Here is a 12,825-nt window from a genome sequence, read left to right on the forward strand (position 1 = left end):
CAGCGCTAAGAAGTAAATGAGCAGGGATATAAGGGGATACTATGGAAAAAAGAGAGGGACAGGCTAAGGGTTTATTTAGCAGGGAGTGTGAGAGCTACAGTTGGGAAAGAAGCAGGAGCAGGGGCAATTCAAGCCACTGGAGGTGTTTCAGGGTGAGACGATGTGATTTATATGGTTGGTTACAGGTGAATCTGGCTATATTGTTATACGTTTGTTTGAGTTTGGTAAGTAGGGATGACTGGAGATTTGTAAGGATGGGGAGCTGTAGAGGAGACATGGAAGGAGGAATGCATGAGCTAGGGTGGGTTTGCAGATGGGAGTTAGGAATTTTTTATTTCTGTATAGAGGACCCAGTTTCTGATTAGTTTTTTATACAGTGTTGTATATGGATGTTTAAGTTTAGCTGGTCATCAATTATCATACCAAGTAGCTTTGGTGTGTTCTTTCAGAATTTCTCACTGCACATGTGTAGAAGCATAACAGGCCCTCATCTAGGCAGATGTGTACTTTAGCAGATAGAAGCATAAAGTTAGACCATAATTAGAAAATACCTCATAACCGCCTGGATGAAAGTCACACCATGATCATTTCTCAGTTCATATGGGAGGGAATAAACAGCAGTAATTGCACTGAGGCCAGATAGCACGCATTGGATGTGACAGCATAATAAAATGTGCAAACTCAGAAAGACAAACTTATTTGCCTCGAGATAGCAGCCAGATTAGTTGCTGCACTTCTTCTGAGCTTGTTGAATTGTATGAGGATGCCAGGAGAGCATTAGAGACTCACAATGCCATCTGGATGAATATAAACAAGAATAAGAAGAAAACCAACTTGGATAGTAGAAAACAAAACCATCCCAAAGGAAAATAGTTTGAGAGATCTATCTATATGCATCAATCAGGAGATGAAAGGGCCACAAAAACTTTTTGAAAAACACAGTAAGTTACATCCATAATGTGATCTGTAAGGACACAGAATAGGCATACTCTGGGGAAGGAAGGGATAAATAAGAAATGAATGCTATAGAAAATGATGCGTCTGCACCAAAAACATGGTACAAGCATAAAACGGTGGTCATAGCGAAAGATATTTCATGATTGTTATGAATACCTTGGTTTTTGGGTGTTTGTGTTTTGCAACTAAAACGATTTGTACTGTATTCCGCACTGGGAGTAAAATAAGGTTGTAATAAATGCATTCATAATGCCTCAGATACTTAAAAAACTTAGGAGTAAGTATAATAACTGTAAATGTGTTTCTTGGTTAGGATGTTTTAAGACAGCACCTTATCTCAATCTTTGTAATGGATGTTATTACTCTTTTTAGGAATTAATGAGTATACCTTAACAATATTACAAAACGGGCAAACACACAACACATGGTAATGAGAGATTATCATTGTTGGCATCATCAACATCATCATCCTCCCTTTTTCCTGTATTCTGCATGGGGTTGAGGTATTGCTTCAGCTGTTGCCACCTCTCTTAATTCAATGCCACTCTTCTACCTTCTACAGCAGTCATTCCTGACTGCTACAGGTCTTCTCTCACATAGTCCAGCCATCTTTTTGACATCATTTCCTCTTGTGTTCTTTCTGTCTCTCCCAAATTATCTTCACCAATTCACCTTCTGCTTATTTACGTAAGTCCCTAAACCACCATGATTTGCTCTCTTTGCTCTTATGTGCTTGGATCTATTTTAGCTTCTGGTCTAATATCAATTTTCTTTCATTGGTCCCACAGTGTGCATCTTATCAGCTGTCTCAAGCACTTCATTTTCATCATCTCTTTCTTTCGCAACTGCTTTGCCTTCACTGCCCAGACTTCTGTAGTATACAGTAGTAATGGTCACACTGTTGATGTCCTTCTATTCTCATGTTACAGTATTCTTAACCTTTGGATTAGCCTCCGCATAGAGACCTGAACGTCCGGCCAGTATACAAATGCTTTAGTCACTGCGAGGTACATGGGATGTCTGACGTTGACCGTCTGCTGCCAGTTGAACATCAGAACGTCTCATCCTACCATTTCTGTTGTCAGATCCTGTGAGTTTAAGATAAGTACCCTACTGGGGCCTTTTTTCTTGTTCTTGTTTTGGTCACTGCATGCTTGCCCAGGTTCATGTCATCCAGGAAAGGAAAGTGTAGGTGCAGAAGTCAGATCCCCCATAAGGACTCCCATAACCTGTGCTTGTTCTGCATAGGGCCCAACCACAACCATAATTCCTGCATGATTTGTCAAGCCTTTGTTCTAAAGACTCTTCACAGCTGTCTGCACTCTCTAAATATCTATTTAGAAAACCAATGACTCAAACATCTTGCTCTTGCGTTGGAAAGGACATCCGGTCAGACTCTCGAGCCACTGAAAAACAAGGCCAAAGTTTCCAGGCCTGATCCTACTGCTGTACCTCCTCCACCCAGTGTTCCCCCAGTGATCGATGTACACCTGGGGGAATGTATGGAATCAACCGATGCTGGTATAGCAGGTACTGTTCCAGAAGACACAGAATCAAGGACTGAAAGTACATGCATGGAGGTTACACAGATGTTGGGCATCAATGACGTGGGGGAACCTAGGCTCATTGTGGACAATCAGACCGGCCTTTCTACCATTAGGGAACCTCCTGAAGTTAGGCCCTGCTTAGGCTCTATGCCGTCTGAGCCTGTTTCTACCTTGAAAAGGAAACATAAACTAAGCAAGTATCTCCACCATCTGAAAGCTTGCCTGATTGGCAAGCATTCTTTCAAGGTTTATTTAATGCCTTCATGGCCCTTAGGCCTTCAATGGCTGCTTCTCCTCTGGCTGTCCCTCCTGTTATCAGCCCTAGGCCTCAGACTGCACATCCTCTTCTAACTGAAGCAGAAGATTCCCTTTCTTATGCTTCCCAAATGCCATTCCCTGTAGGGTATGCCTCCCCAAAGGAGGACTCTGCTGAGGCAGATTCCCCTGGAGATGATCTTACCTCTGGAGAAAACATCTCTCAGATGAGAGAGTTTTTCAAATGGGACCCTACTGAAATGACTGAAGTCCAAAAGAGGTACTATGAACTCTTACAAATGGATACGCCTTCACCTTCTGCCATCCCACCAGTCCTACCAGCCTTCTTAGATTCCTTCAATGCAGCTTCTAAAAATCCTGAATCCTAACCCCCTTTTCCTAGACAGCCTGACAGATTTTATAAGGTTCCAGAAGGGACTAAATTTCTAATAAAATGCCCTGTTGCAGACTGTGGTACTATTTTGGTCTCTGCAGACAAACCCTCCAGACTATAACCCTCCACTTCTGTCCTTCTAATTGATAAGGAGAGTAAAACTATGGAGCAGATTGGAAAAAAGATATACACCTCTGTTACCTTGGCCTTTAGGGCTATCAACTACCAGAGTCACATGTCTTAAGTATTCCTTGTCCCTTTTGACTCAGGTTTCAAACCTCTTGGCTGATCTACCAGATTCACCCACTAAGTCTCAAATCGCTAATCTGATCTCCCTGTCCTCACAAGTAACAAGACACTCAAACAGATGCAGTTATGATGTGGCAGAGTCCTCGGCCAGATCTGCAGCTTCTGCCTCAGTTCTCAGAAGGTACTCTTGGCTGAGGCTCCAACTCCTACCTGATGATATATGGACAAAATTCCTATGCCCCCCTGGACAATACTGCCCTATTTGGGGTCAAAGTTGTAGAGCTTTTCAAAGCTCTTTAACAGAAGGGAAAATATTTACAGGATTTGAAGCATTTGTTTGTGCCAGCAATCTCTAAATTCCACAGACATTTTCCCACTAAGACCCAATTTATTAGAAAACATTCTGTTCTGACTCCTCATACTAGGAGCAAGAAGAGCTCCAGGAAGCAGCAGACACCCTCCAGGCCTGCTCAGACTGCAACCCAGAAACTTCCCTTTCAGGACAAGGCGGGTAATCTGTGACTACCTGCCTTCCCCTCTACCCTCTCTAGATCCCATATGCCTTTCTCAGGGACTCTCTCACTGTCTTCCCATCTGGAAAAGCATTAACTCACAGAAGTAGGTCTTACCAGTCATAGAAAAGGGTTACTTCATGACTTGGATCATTCCCCCATCTTTAAGAGGCACATCACAGCCACCAAAGGACCAGCTGCCCATATTCCAAACAGTCTTGGGCAGCCTCCTCTCCCAAGGGACTATCCAACCAGTCCCTCTGTCAGCAAAGGGAAGTAGCTTTTACTTCAGACATTTCCTGGTCCCAAGAAAAGACAGCCCATGGACACCCATCCTGGATCTCTCCCACCTCAACTTCTTTCTGAAAGTATTAACTTTTTGCATGCTTGCACTCACGACTTTCTTCCTACTGTTAATGCCTCAGGCATTTCTGGCCACCTTAGACATCAGAGATACATATCTGCATATCCCCATAAGGCACAGATACAGGAAATATTTACACTTCTCTGTGGGTTCTGCACATTTTCAATTCTCTGCTTCACCCTTTGGACTATCTACTGCTGCAAGGGTATTCAGCAAGTGTGTGGCTCCAGTGGTAGCCTACTGCAGGCTCCAAGGGATACAGCATTTCCCATACCTAGATGACCTCCTGATCCAGGCAGATTGCTACAGTTTCCTGCAGAACCATCTTCAGTCAGTCACTTGTGTTCTGCAGTCTCTGACTTTCACCATCACTTATCCCAAATCCAACCTAAACTCTTCCTAGAACCAAGTTTTCCTGGGCTGCAGAATAAGGACAGATGTTATGAGAGCATTCCTCCCACCCCAAATGGTGGAAAGCCTGAAGGAATGCCTACTGTCGGTCCTCCATGCCCTGCACTGACAGCAAGAGAATATCTCAGGCTCCTGGGGAATATGGCCTCCACTGTCCCCATGTTTCCACTTGCAAGACTCCACATGAGGAAACTTCAGTGGTACCTGAGGTACACATGGACCCAACACTCCCACCCCTTGGACAACTCCATTCCTTTCCTACCATGCCTCCGGAAGGAGATCCTTTGATGGATGGATCAACTCTCTCTCTCTCTCTCTCTCTCTCAGTCCAGGACTTCTCTTACAACCCCTCACTCCAGTTCAGGAAATGTACACAGATGCTTGAGACCTGGGTTGGGAAGCTACTTGCAAGGCACATGGATAGGCCCCTTCAAGGAGGAGCACATCAATGTCAGAGAGATGAGGGCACTCATCTTTGCACTGAGGGCCTTCCAAAACAGTCTGAAGCAAGGGCCACTGAAGTTGTTCACAGACAACTGTGCCTTTCTTTGGTATGTGAACAAACAAGGGGGAATGAGATCTTACTTCCTATGCAGACTTGGACTCCAGGCCTTTGAATTAGTGGGCCAGCATGGAGTCACTCTGAAGGTGGTATACATTCCCTCAGCTCAGAACACTCAAGCAGACACCTTAAGCAGGTCCATGTCACAATCTCATGAGTGAATGTAACACAGGGATGTGTTTCTGGACATAGTCCACAGGAGGGGTACGCCACAAATAGATCTGTTTGCCTCTCCTATGAACAGACAACATCCTCAGTTTTGTACCAGGACACCCAGCCCCCTAGTGATGGTGACAGATGCCTTCTCTATCTCATAGAATTGGATTTTTCTCTATATATTCCCCCCTTCTCACTCTTACAAAAAGTCCTAATGAAAATTCAGCAGGACGAACCAAAAATCTTGTTGGTGACTCCCTTTTGCCCAAGACAGCATTAGTTCCCCCTCCTTCTGCATTTAGCCAGGTAGTAATCATCACAAGTTAGCTCACAGAGTGTACATACTCACATAGGATAAAGGATCTGTAATCCACCCTCACTTCGAATCTCTCAGCCAAACCCTGTGGGTGATAAGATTTTGATCCCTTTCAGACACCTTTGCACTGACGATGTGCTTAATGTCCTGCAGGAGGCCAGGGAACCCAATACTAGGAGATCCTGTCTGTCCAAATGGAAAAGGTTCTCTATTTAGTGTCTTAAAAGACAGCTAGATTAATTTCAAGGAGAGGTCCCCTTAATGTTGTCTTGTTTGTGTGAATTGTTGCAGGCAGATTTGGCAGATTCGTCTGTTAAGCCCACCTTGCTGCTATTTCTGCTTGTCTGCCTCTTGAGCCTCCACTTGCTTCCAGACTTCAAGTGAAGTTATTCCTGAAGGGAGTACTACATCTTAGCCCCCCCACCCCCACCCCAGGAGGCCAGTTCCGCCACCCTGGGACCTGAATTATGTGTTAGAAAAACTGAGTATTGCTTCATTTGAGCCAGTGGCTACAGCTTCTCTAAAATACTGCACTTGTAAAACTGTGCTTTTGGTGGCCCTGACATTGGCCAGGAGAGTGTTAGAGCTCCAGGCCATTATGATCACCCTACCCTATTTAATCTTCCACAAGGATAGAGTAATCCTACAGACTAACCCTTTCTTCATGCCTAAGGTGGTCAATGAGTTGTCCCTGAACCAATGTATCTACCTCCTCACCTTTTTTCCACAGTCCTAGAATGACAGTGAGAGAGTCCTACACTCTCTTGATATTCACAGACAAATTAGATTCTACCTAGACAAAAACAAATCCCTTAGGAGATCAGAGTAACTGTTTGTCTCCTTTCACCCCAAGGCTCTGGGGAAAGCAATGACAAAACAAACTATTTCTGCCTGGATTTCTAATGCCATCTCCTTTTGTTACACATACCATGGCAAACAACTGAGCTCTAACATTAAAGCCCATTCTACTAGAGCCATGGCCTCATCTGGAGCCTTATTCAAGGGGCTGGACGCTGCTTCTATTCTAGAAGCAGCTACCTGGACATCTGTCCATACCTTCACCAAATACTACAAACTGGACCATATATCCAGATCTGGAGCAGGTTTTTCTAGGGCAATCTTGCATGGATTATTGGAAAACACCTCCAAACCACCCTCCTCCTCTTCCCTTTGAGGTATGGCATTCACCCAAAGGTTAGGAATACTGCAACAAGAGAATAGAAGGACATAGAAGTGTTGTGTAAAATGTTAACATAACCATAGATGTCCTTCTCTTCCATGTTGCAATAGTCTATCCCACCCTCCTACCCCCCCCCCCCAAAAAAGAAAAAAAACCTTTGTTGAATGATTCAGGACTTGTGCAGCTATCCTGTGACTGGGGTCTGACTAGGGCATTCAAGCTCTGAGGAAGGTACATGCAGACATCACTTTTATAGTCCAATCCATCCTGGGGCCATCAGATGTCCCACATACCTCGCAGTGACTAAAGCTTTTGTATACTGGAAGGACGTTCGGGTTGCTAGGCAGAGGCTAACCCAAAGGTTAAGAATACAGCAACATGGAAGAGAAGGACATCTATGGTTATGGTAAGATTTTACACAACTATTCTTTTTTTTTGCACACTACATTTTTGCTTCTTTGGCATTTTTCTGTTGTACACTAATCATGCCACTCTGGGGCATTTGGCTACAGCCCCTCTGACTTTAGCTTTAATCTCCCCATTCCGATTTAGTTTCTTTTCAGCCACCCTTCTTGGATACTTGAAGCTGTTAGCTTGTCCTTCAATTTTCTGATTCTTCATATTTCCCACATTTGCTATTGTGACATCTATCTTCTCTGTACTCACTTTCATCCTATGCAACTTCAGTTATGCATTCTATTCCTATATGATTTGTTGATATTCCTGTTCAGAGTCTGCCACATAATCTGTATACAGCACCGTTGTTGATCTCCAACCTGTTTTTAATATAGACCATTACCAGTATGAAGAGCACTGGGCTCAGAGCTGAGCCCTAAAGCACCCCCACTCCCACTATGAACTCCTCTGTGAGTTTGAACACTGTATTTGTGTCAGTGGTACCTTGTACATAGACTGCATTAATTCTGCCAGTGTTTTTGGAACCTCAAACAATCGCAGGAATGCCCATATCAGCTTTTGGGATCTAGTGATACGTCTTCTCCAAGTCTAGGAATGCATAAGTTAGACTCTTTTCCTCATCTGTAGCTTCTTCTTCACTATCTATCTCACTGCATACAGCTCATCCCCTGCCTTATTCTCTACTAGTCTTTATCTGTTTCTCAATTACCCTCTCTAATACTTTCATGCAGTGTGACAGGAGTTTGATATCTCTTTACTGCCCACAGTTATCATACACTGCCCTTTGCTAAAGTACATTTGTACTGAAATATTTATTCTTTAGTATTTGTGATTTATTATTTTCTCCGTACTGCTATGAATTTCCTCTGGCGCCATTTCTCTCCTAAATTACCCAATAACTGCTGTGATCTTATCTAAGCCTACTGCAGACCTCTCAACCAATTGGGGACAAATTTCAACAGAATCAGTGACAAGTCAAGAAAAAATCAGAGACAATCAGGGACACTTTTAAAATATTAGTGCTATTAACTTGAAACATTGACAGAATCAGAGCATATGAATTAATACACATTTTCTGAAGTAAAAGAAGTCTATATCTCTTAATTATTGTCATTATTCATTGCGTAATTCACTACCTTTCCTCCAAAATTCACTAGTTTTAGGAGGGATTAAGAGGGACAGACCTAAATTTGAGTCAAAATCAGGGACGTCCCTGGAAATCAGGGACAGTTGAGAGGTATGGCCTACTGCTTTCCATGACTTTATTTTCTTTAGTGCTGTTCTTACTTCTTTTAGAGTGCCTCTTCTTTCTGTTTCAGCCTGAGCTGTGTAAGGGACAGTTCAGTTTATTTATTTATTTTTTTATTCAGAAGGTGCTGTTAATATTTCCATCTGCCTTTGGTATCCTGTGGACTACTGAGCAGGTTGCTGCTGGCATCTCTTATGGATAGTGTCTGAATATTATCTTGTTTATTTTCTGTCTTTGCCTTTTAAACTGAGAGATTATTTCTACCATCTGCTGAGTCATTTTTCAGAAGCTGGTAAAATGCCTCTTATGTTTTATTCTTTGATATTGAGTCTGCTTAGTTAACTTCTTTGTTAGTCAATTGGCATTCCTTCTTAGCCTGGTCCATCTTTTCTGTCTCCTATGTTTTCCTCCATGATTTTTTTCTTCTGAGAAGTTCCTGGATTTCTGCATTCCACCACCAGCTTTCTTATTTACCTTATTTTCACATCCGGCTCAGTTGCGTATCTTTTCTATAGCTCTTCAAACATGCTTTTTTAGATGCTACCATTCTTCTTTTTCAACTTCACCCATTAACTCTTCTTCCTAAAGTGCTAGAGACTTGAGTATTTCCTTGAACTTTTGTACTTTCACTCGTCAACTTCGAGTTTTTCCTAGTCTGAGCTGAATTTTAGAACCCTCTATGATCACTGCTTAAAGCTGATCGTGACCACCAGTAGTTTATGCTGTGGGCTGATTGCTTCACTAAGGATACCCTGGTACTTTTCCATTAACCGGGTAGCAGACGTGCCAATGATAACAACCTTACACCACAAACCGCAATACAGAGACAGACATTTAAGCTTATAAGCAGCTAAGATTAATTGTGATAGAACACAAGATTGTGAAGGAAAGCAAATAACATAAACAATGAAGTGTCAAAGCTCAGGTAAATCACTCCAGAATCAGTATTATTATCAGGGATTTGTGACATGAGATGCCTATCTTTGCTCATTACACAATGACGTAAGTGCACAGGTTCAATGACAAGCAGCACTGGTGAAATGATTAAAAGTGACTTTAGCACAAAAACCTCAAACAAACTTTTATTTGTGTATAATAAGCTCCCTGAAACACCCCTACTTTGCAAATTAAACACTTAATAAATAACAGAAAAGTCAAGAGTAATGGAGCCGTATTAGTGCAATAAGTCAGGATTCAGCAGTTTCACCATCAGCATTGAACAACCAAAGCTGCAAGTTAGCAAGACTTGCTGCAGTGATTTTCCATTTTGATTAGCTGTAACCATACAGAAGGATGACGCTCATCTCTTCACCCAATCTTTCTTTACCAGTACTGTCAATACATGTACAAATCTTTAAAAAAAATGAATTTCAACAAAATTGTGTCCAACACCACTTTACAAAAGATTTGTTGAATCAAATCGTACCTCTTAGATGCTGACCCACAGAAAAATAAGTATATGACTCCAGCCTGTGGAATGCTAATGTCATAACTGAAGAAAGAATGCACACAGACACAGGCGACAAAAGAGAAAGAGTGCACTGCTCTCCCAAACCAACCCAATCCTTAGCACAGATTTGTATTTATTTATTTATTTATTTATATTTGTTGACCGGGAGTGTCCGACTGGACGTAGGTCCATTTTCAGTGGAGACCCGGGGAGAAAAGCTCCACAGTTAAAATAAACAGACAGTAGTTACATTGGATTACATAGCGATTAACAATTTACATAGCAATTACTTACAACATATTTACAGATGAAGAACATAGTACATCAGTAGACAACTAGAATCTTTATCTGTGAAGTACATAACAGACATTAACAAATGTTAAAATAAGAAGTTCCTGCTGTATAGGTACTAAGCTTATCAGCATCTGAGCTTGCTATAATCAAGGTAGTTAGTGGAGTGGAAAGAAAGGTAGTGGTTGGATGGGGTGGGTGATATTAGAGTGGGAGTTGCAAGGGCATAGCCAGCATGTTTTTAGGTGCGCTTTTAGTAAAGTTGTGAAGTGGGTGCATGATGGTACAGAGGTAATTGTGGGTGGGAGGGAGTTCCATAATTTGGCTATGGTGCAAGAGAATAGTGCTTCACCAGCAGAGTTATTGGCTTTAGTGATCTGCAAGTGATTTTTGTTGCTGGATCTTAGTGGTGCCATAGGGTTGGAGTAGATTCTGGAGTGATGGGACATTTAGTGGATGGTTTACTAGTTTGTGGGCGAGTGAGAGTTGATACCATTGAAGGAGGTGAGAGAGTTCAAGCCAGCCCAGTTCAGCAAGCGAGAGACAGTGATGACTACGGTAGGATGCCCCTGTGACGAATTTCGCAATTTTGTTGTAGCAGGTCTCTAGCTAGTTTAGATCGCATTGCCTTAGGTTGGTATATATTGGAGAGGCATAAAGTAGGGTGGAGATACGGTGGGAATTTGCTATTGAAATCTTTGCTGCTTTGGTGAGAAGATGCTTATTTCCGTATAACGCTCCTAGTTTTTTTGTGGACTTTTTTTATGGTCATGGATATGTGAATGTCAAATTTTAGTTTATTGTCTATTTCCACTCCTAGCAATTTGGTGTGTTCAGTTGGGTATATAGTGGTGTTGTCTTTTGCTGTGATGTTAAAGTGAGAGTGGTTTTGAGTATGTTTGGTGGGTTGGAAGTTGAGTAGTTTAGTTTTGTTTGGGTTGAGTATTAAATGGGCATCAGATAACCAAGTTTCAACAGAGGAAATGGCTTCCTGTGTGACTTTTTGCAGTTTGGGTAGGGACTGGGCTGAGCAGATGATGGTCGAGTCATCTGCATATTGTATGAGTGTGCCATGTGTGGTGGCAGAGGCTAGATTATTTTTGAAAACAGAGAAGAGTAGGGGTCCAAGGATGGATGCTTGGGGAACCCCAATGGAGACAGGTAGCTGGGGAGATATGTCATGCTGCCATACAATGGATTGTTGGCGGTCAGACAGGTAACTCTGAAACCAGTTGGTGACTGATTGTGAGAAGGATAGGTTATTGAGGACAGACATAAGTTTGTGTGGGACCATGTCAAATGCTTTAGACAGGTCTAGGAAAGTAGCAGAGGAGAGACAGCCATTGTTTTTATGCTGAAGGATAGTGTTAGTAAAGGAGAGTAAGGCAGTGGTGGTGCTATGGTTTGGTCGGAAACCATGCTGAGTACTGGAAAGGAGGTTGTTAGTAAGGAGATAGTCTGAGACCTGAGAGTGTATGCATCTCTCTAGTATTTTGGAGAGTGGAGAGAGAATAGCTATGGGGCAGTAAATGATTAGTTCTATGGAGGGTCCGCCTTTGTGGAGGGGAATTATATGTGATACTTTCCACAGTGTGGGAACATAACTTTCTGACAGTGATCGGTTAATCAAGATGGATACTGAGTAGGCCAGAGCATCAACTGCGATTTGTAGGCATTCACTTGGGAGGTTGTCTGCTGCTAATTTGGTGGGTTTAAATTTAGTTAAGAGTTTTTTTTATGTTGGAGGTAGGTACAGGAGAAAAAGAGAAGGCAGTGGGGAGATTAGTAGTTGAAGGTGTGGGTTGGAGGGGAGGGGGGTTCTGTTGATTAGCTAGTGATAGTATGGTTTGTGTGAAGTGTGCGTTGAATGAGGTAGCAATATTTTCTGAGGAGTGAGGGATGTTAGGAGGAGGGGTACTGACTTTACCTGGGTGGAGGATGGAGTTTATGGAGGACCAGAATTGTTTGGGGCTGTGTTCGGAGGAGTCTAGGGCAGACTGGTAGTATAGGAATTTGTCCTGTTTTATTAGCTTTTTGACTCTATTGCGTAGTTCTAGGAATTTCTGTCTAGTTGAGGGGGTCTTGGTTTTGCACCAGTGCTCCCAGGCTTTATCCCTGTTTTTCATTTCTGACTTAGTGGTTTTCTGTAACCACGGGGAGGGTTGTGCTTTGATTCTGGAAAGTCTTATGGGGGCATGGTAATTAAGGATGCTCAGGAAGGTAGTATTAAAAAATTCAACTGCGTCATCAAGACTGAGGTACTTTAGAGGATGCCAGTTACATTATTTGAGGGATGAGATGAATGTGAGTGGGTTAAAGATTTTTTTACGTATCTGATGGTAGACGACAGGTTTAGCTTGGTATAGGTATTTTTTCAGTAGGAATGTTGGGGAGTGATCACTGAGGCTATCTGATAAGCAGCCTGTTATATATGACTGGGGGCTCTTACTGACTAGTATCCAATCCAGGGTAGTGTGCTTGCTGGAGTTTTTATTTATCCTGGTTGGTGACTGGA

The 12,825-nt window shown here is 42.5% G+C and overlaps 1 protein-coding gene across 2 annotated transcripts in view; it reads left to right on the top strand.

Moving 5' to 3' along the window:
- AFAP1 (actin filament associated protein 1) overlaps nucleotides 1-12,825 on the top strand; it is a 1,391,048-nt gene that overhangs the window by 250,454 nt on the left and 1,127,769 nt on the right. The window lies entirely within an intron of this gene.

Source organism: Protopterus annectens, chromosome 2.part1 (genome assembly GCF_019279795.1).
Source record: "Protopterus annectens isolate FY-2018-M chromosome 2.part1, PAN1.0, whole genome shotgun sequence".
Taxonomy (NCBI): domain Eukaryota; kingdom Metazoa; phylum Chordata; order Ceratodontiformes; family Protopteridae; genus Protopterus; species Protopterus annectens.